The 7,441-nt window shown below is 33.9% G+C and overlaps 1 protein-coding gene across 6 annotated transcripts in view; it reads left to right on the top strand.

Moving 5' to 3' along the window:
* CNOT2 (CCR4-NOT transcription complex subunit 2) overlaps positions 1–7,441 on the top strand; it is a 124,508-nt gene that overhangs the window by 57,605 nt on the left and 59,462 nt on the right. The window lies entirely within an intron of this gene.

Genomic DNA, 7,441 nt, shown 5'->3' on the forward strand with positions numbered 1-7,441 from the left:
TCTGTTTCTTATGTCTTTATTTGGTTGCTTTGGTGTGTTTGTCTCTGCCTGTACCGGTATCCCATTTTCTTTTACTATAGCTTTACATCAGATTTTCATGTCTGTCTCTCCACTTTGGTTTTTATTATTGTCTTAACTTTCTTGGCCTTTGTTCAATGACAGATTTAGAATTGAAAAGAAAACTATTGTGTTTACAAGTGAAATTTTATTACCTTCATTTTTATTTGGGGAAAAATTGATATATTTATGATATTCTTCCTCTCTCTAAATTCATACACTGAAGTCTTCTATATTTTCTCTCAGTAAATTTTTATTTCTCTCAAAAGAATTTTTTTAAGCAATGGACTTATAAATCTTTAGTTAGGGTTATATGTAAGTACTTTTTGTTTTCTTTTGTAAATTGTATTTTTAAAATTATGTTTTACAGATGTTACTGTTATATATTGTGTCCATTAGTTAATGTTTCTGAAATTTTATTCTTATAATTTATCTGTAAGTTCTTTGGGGGGCTTTTATGTAAATAAATATATTATCTGTAGGTTCCAGTTTTGATACTTTATACTTTTTATGACTTGGATATCTTTTCAGAACTCACTTGTATTTCTGATATAGTATTGAATTGAAGTGTTAACAGTAGAACTCTTTTCTCTTGTTACTTGTCCTACAAGCTTTAAGTTATTAGTAAATCAGATATTTGGTGCAGGATTTTTTTTTTTTTTTTTTGTAGATACACTTTATTAGGATTAAGAAATTATAACGCTACCTTCTTATTTATATTTTTTCTCTTTAGAACCTTTTTTATCCTTAAGATTTTTTATTGTGTGCCTTTTCCTCTTAATTTGTCACCCTTGCTAAGGATTTGTAACTTTGAAATCAACTTCTAGCTTCATTTACCTATTTTTTAAATTTATTTTTTGTTTTATATTCATCAGTTTATGCTCTTTACTAAGTTATTTCTTTTTATTCTTTTTGGGCTTGTTTTACTGTTCTTTAATCTTAAGTGTTTTTAATTTTCCGAACTTACAAGGTTTTTCTTATTATCTTCCTATTGCTGATTTCTCATGTATTCCACTGTAGCTAGAGAATGTGGTCAGTATGATATCAATCATTTTTATATACTTGAACAAAATGCATATTGACCAATTGGCAGGTATATTGCTCAGTTTCCATGAAACCAACTTTGTTAATCTTGTCCGTATCTTTTGTACCTGCATATTTATCATCATTATTCACATTCTTACCGTTATGTATTTTTTTGGTTTAGATTTTGACTCTAGCCGTTGAAAGTTGACAGAGATCACTCTAATGTTTCTTGTTTCTGCTGGTTCTCACTTATGGTACCTTGATTCTTTGTATTTGTGTGTAAGTTATCATTTTATGTTTCTTAAAAATCTGTGCGATTTCTTTGAGGAATGGGTGAAAAGACATTTTTCCCAGGGGGATTTGCATTTGCTTCTGCCAGTACCTAAGGCACTACCAAATCCAGGCCCAATTCAAAATAAAATGTTGGTTTGAAGTTGTAGTCCATACAGGTAATGTGAATTTGGGTTGCTTTGGCTATAGATTCTCAGAAGAGATTGCTTTACCTGCTTCTGCCAGCATCAAATTTAGGGCCATCAAGAATTTTTGATGCCTTCTTCAGTAATGGGTTTTAAGTTACCTGCTTTATGAGAAGTCTTTTAATAGCTTTCTACCTTGAGCAAATTCCTGCTTGGAAATGTAAGCATTTTGTTTTTGGGGTGCTGAATTTCCCTCTTCCCCATCTTCTACATTGAACGTTCAGTTAAAAATCAGAATGTAATCTCTGTTTTAGATTTCACTAATATTTTCTTCACACTGTATCCCTACCTGAAAATAATGCTTGATATATGCTTAATAAATATTTGTTGTTGGCTGAGTATTTTGTGGAGCATTTTTATTTAATAGTCTGCTAGACTGCCAGAAGCATATTTCTTTACCATTCTCAAGGTCTCAGTGGAAATTTCACTTCTTAAGAAAAACAATTCTTGTTTCAATTTCTGTTACATACTCTCACATTGTTTACTGTAATTTGGTGGGGAGGGGTTAGCGTTACTTCTGCTTTCTATTATTACCAGTAATTGAAAATGTTTGGTGATCCATTTTCATGGTATTATTTCTCTTTCCATTCCTTCTCATTTTTTTTTAAACTTCCCTCTGCTTTTCCTTCCAGTTACTTCCCTTGTTTGCCTCTGTCCTCACTCCTCTTCTTTTCTTTTTCCTTCCTTCACTTCTTTATAGTATCATTTTCCTTCTAATTGAAGGACTTTAAGATTTTTTTAAGCTTTTTAAGTTATGTGTGACACAGACAAAATTAAAGTCGTTAAACTTTTGTTTTTAAGGATTTTGCATGTTGTGATTCCTTCTACTGCTTTTCACCTTACCTTAGTTCCTTGAGAGTTTCCATTTTAAAAGAACCTAACCTTACCCTACCTTACCTTACCTTACCTTACCTTAGTTCCTTGAGAGTTTGCATTTTAAAAGAACCTAACCCACAGTTGTCCTGTCAGCTCACAGTTCTTTCAGTTGAGCTTCTTTGATCTCCACTTGAATATTAACATACTGATGACTTCAAAAATTCCCTACCTATAATCTTTATGATCTGATTTCTTCAAACAGTTTGTTATTGTTCAGTTGCTAAGTTATGTCCTGCTGTTTGTGACCCCATGAACATGCCAGGCTTTCCTGTCCTTCACTATCTCCTACAGTTTGCTCAAACTCATGTCTATCGAGTCAATGACGACCATCCAACCATCTCATCCTCTGTTGCCCCCATCTCCTCCTGCCATCAGTCTTTCGCAGAAGCAGGGTCTTTTCCAGTGAGCCAGCTCCTTGCATCAGGTGGCCACAGTATTGGAGCTTCAGCATCAGTCCTTCCAGTGAATATTCGGGGTTGATTTCCTTTAGGATTGACTGATTTGATCTCCTTGCTGTGCAAGGGACTCTTAAGCAGTTTACTTTAGGGCAACTTTTAGGGTCAGAATCGATGAATCTACCTGGTTCTTAATTTCACATGCCCTCTAAGTATAAATTCAAGTCATATTCACCCTCATCACATCCTATCATAGGGTAGACCTTTGGAATATTCCAATATCTAAGATAAAAAAATTTAACTACTAGATCTTTCATACTTTTAGTAGCATCTCGTCTTATAATTCTTTCCTACAAACAGTAAAACAAACCACATAATTATACAATGAGGATGTTCCAGCAATGTGAATCTATAGAAAAAGCTCCATTGGGATAGACTTTGACCTAAAAACGTCAGAGTCTATCCCAATGGATAGACTTTGTAATACATTTCTGATGGTGATGAATTCTTTTAGGTTTCATTTATCTGAAAAAGTTTTTATTTCACTTTTATTTTTGATAAAGTTTTTGCTGAATGTGGAATTCAAAGTTGACAGATTTTTGTTTTAATGCTTTGAAGATTTTGCTCCACTGTTTTCTAATTTAGACCATTTCTGCAAAAAACCTGCTGCTGTTTTGTCTTTGGCCCTCTTTGCATACTGTAACTTTTTCTCTGGCTACTATTAACATTTTTTGGTCATTGGTTTTGCACATTTAACTATGATGTATCTTGGTGTAGTTTCATGTCTCATGCTTGAGATTCATTGAACCTTTTAAATTTGTGAATTTATAAGTCTTTGAATCAAATTTGGAATTTTGATTAAGAATTTTTATTGGAGTATAATTGACTTTCAGTGTTGTGTTAGTTTCAGGTGTATGGCAAAGTGAATCAGTTGAGATTTTTATTCTACTATTTTTGTAAATATTTACTCTGTTCCTATTCAACCTTGGGGAATCCAATTATACATATATTAAATCACGTGAAGTCCCACAGCTTACTGTTGCTCTCTTCAGTTTTTGAAATATTTTTTTTCTCCATGTATTTAGGATGGTTTTTTATATCTGTGTTTTTAAAAGTTCACCAGTTTTTTTTTCATCATGCCAGTTATTCTTCCCTTTACATACAAAACATAACAGCTCTATAATGTCATTGTTAATTCTGTCACCTGTACCATTTCTGGGTCTGTTCTCTTGTTGGTTCCCCATTATGTATTTTATTATTTTTTTGCATGGCCAGGAAACTTCTGCTTGGATGCCAGTTCTTAGAATTTTTAATCTGTTCAGTGTGATACATTTTTTTTTTTTTTTTTTGTATTTCTGTTAGTGTTCTTGAGCTTTCTTAGTTACTTAGAAGTTTTTTGAGCCCTTTGAGACATTCTTCCTCTCTCCCCTCCGCGCCCCCCCCCCTTTTAATTGTAAGTTTTGTTACAAAGGACCACAGTAGCTTTTAATCTAGGCTAATTGTTCCCACATACTGAGACTGTATTCTTCTGAGTACTCTATCTGATGCCCTGTGAATTATGTTTTTCTGTTTTGACTTAGGGAGTAGTTGTGTGAGCCTAGAGATTATTTGTGCTGTCTCTTTTCCCAGCCTCTGCATACATGCATATGCACAGATGACCAAAGAGGAACCCTCTCCAGATTTTTCTAATGCTTTCTCTTTGCAGCTCTCTCTTACTTGGTGTTCTAGCTGCCTTCTCAGCTGCACTTCCTCAATTCACAGAATTGGTGAAGGCCAATTTCTGGCCTTCACCACGCCTCCCTCTCCTTGTATTGCAACTTGGTATTATAACTTGGAAACTCCCCCATTCAATAAGCAGGGGCAGTTGTAGGGCTCATATCAGTTCTTTCTCTTCTCTTAGGGGTTCTCATTTTATACCGCTTTATGTCCTGTGTCTGAAAACCATTGGCAAATATATTTTACCCATTTTTTAAAATCCATTTTAAAAGTTATTTCAGGTGACATGGGAGGAAGGGGAGCCCTACTCCTCCATCTTGGTTGGAAGTAGAAGTAAGTCCTACTAAATCTTAAAAGGTTTCATCTTTAAAAAATTTTTATTTTGGTTGAAAAGATGGATGAAAAATCATTCTTGAGACTGAGAAAATAAGCTTTTAAGTTTGTGTTTAGTCAAGGCTTGAATACTTTTTATTGTGTAAGACACTATGTGAAATGCAATCCAAAGAAATATCAGACTTGTTCTCAGCACTTTTCGTCATTTGTGAAGAAACATCAAACAGTTCAAGTCAGTATATAACTTCCTATTCATATATGGAGTCATCAGAGCTGCGATTCTCTTTTACCTAAATCTAAAAATTGAACGATTTCCCCATCAGTTCCCTCCCTTAAGATTCCCTGGAATCTAGTAGAAACTTGTAAATATTGTTGTTGTGTTTAGTCTCACAGTCTTGTCTGACTGTTTGCAATCCCATGGACCATAGCCCGTCAGGCTCTTCTGTCCATGGAATTTTCCAGGCAAGAATACTGGAGTGGTTGCCATTTTCTGCTTCAGGAGATCTTCCTGACCCAGGGGTCAAACTCAAGTCTCTTGCATCTCCTGCATTGGCAGGTGAATTCTTTACCACTGAGCCACCAGGGAAGCCCAGTAGACTTGTAAATACAATGACCATTTATCTTCTCAACTGAGGTAATAATTTTACTAATTAGTATTCCTTATTCTGTCACATAGAATATTACATTATCTCTTCATTGTTTAACCTGCCTCAGTAGATTAAATATTATAGTAAATATGTATAATGATGTATAGTAATGAAAATAGGATGATTTTTTTTTTTTCTTAGGAAAAAGAAAAGATCTTTCTTATTTAGGGCTAGAATTACTGAGAGATACTGCTTGGGGCATATGAAATTTTAAAAGTGCTCTTTTCTACTGGGGTAAGAGTAGTGTAATGAAACTGAAAGAATGTATTGTTATAGATTAAAAGACTCTTGGTTTTAAGACATTATTTTTGACTTTCTGTCTATATCACTTTGGGTCAGTTAGGTTACATATTTGACACTTTTATTCATGTTTGAGAATGATATCTTTAAAAGATGATTTGTCTACTTACAGAAACATTTTGATGAACAAATACAGTGTAAAAGAAATGAAGAAAATAGAAAATCATCATTAAACCATCACAGTCATAAGTGCTCTAGGCAGTATCCATGGATGAATGCTCAAATTAGTGAGCCAGATATTTAAGGACAGGTATTTGCATGCTCTAAAAGTACTTTTTTCAGAATATTTACTGTTTTAAAAAGGAAAATAATGAGTTCCAATGGAGAAAACTGGCAGATACACCATTTTAACCTAGATCAAGTTTAGTATCACTTGTAATAAGACATTTTATCATCACATGCATGCATATATTGGACTATATCCATCATATAAGGTGCACTTGAGGACTTGTTACATTTGTGGTAATGTGACTTTAAAAATGTATGACGTCAATCTAGTCATGACCAAACATCAGACCTACCCAAGTTGCAGGACATTCTGTAGTGTAGCTACACTGGTATGACTGAAGACATCAGTGTTGTGAAAGACTGACGTAAAGTCTGAGGTTGCAGAATGAAAATGAAAACACAACAACCCAAAACCTATGGGACACTGTAAAAGCAGTGCTAAGGGAAGGTTCGTAGCATTACAGGCTTACATCAAGAAACAAGAAAAAAACCAAATAAATAACCTAACTCTACACCTAAAGCAATTAGAGAAGGAAGAAATGAAGAACCCCAGGGTTAGCAGAAGGAAAGAAATCTTAAAAATCAGGGCAGAAATAAATGCAAAAGAAACTAAAGAGACCATAGCAAAAATCAACAAAGCTAAAAGCTGGTTTTTTGAAAAAAATAAACAAAATTGACAAGCCATTAGCAAGACTCATTAAGAAACAAAGAGAGAAGAACCAAATTAACAAAATTAGAAATGAAAATGGAGAGATCACAACAGACAACACTGAAATACAAAGGATCATAAGAGACTACTACCAGCAGCTCTATGCCAATAAAATGGACAACTTGGATGAAATGGACAAATTCTTAGAAAAGTATAACTTTCCAAAACTGAACCAGGAAGAAATAGAAGATCTTAACAGACCCATCACAAGCAAGGAAATCGAAACTGTAATCAAAAATCTTCCAGCAAACAAAAGCCCAGGACCAGATGGCTTCACAGCTGAATTCTACCAAAAATTTAGAGAAGAGCTAACACCTATCTTACTCAAACTCTTCCAGAAAATTGCAGAAGAAGGTAAACTTCCAAACTCATTCTATGAGGCCACCATCACCCTAATTCCAAAACCAGACAAAGATGCCACAAAAAAAGAAAACTACAGGCCAATATCACTGATGAACATAGATGCAAAAATCCTTAACAAAATTCTAGCAAACAGAATCCAACAACATATTAAAAAAATCATACACCATGACCAAGTGGGCTTATCCCAGGAATGCAAATGATTCTTTAAATATCTGCAAAATCAATCAATGTAATAACACCATACTTAACAAATTGAAAAAAAAAACCATATGAATTATTCTCAATAGATGCGAGAAGCCTTTGACAAAATTCAAC

This window comes from Cervus canadensis, chromosome 25 (genome assembly GCF_019320065.1).
Source record: "Cervus canadensis isolate Bull #8, Minnesota chromosome 25, ASM1932006v1, whole genome shotgun sequence".
NCBI lineage: Eukaryota > Metazoa > Chordata > Mammalia > Artiodactyla > Cervidae > Cervus > Cervus canadensis.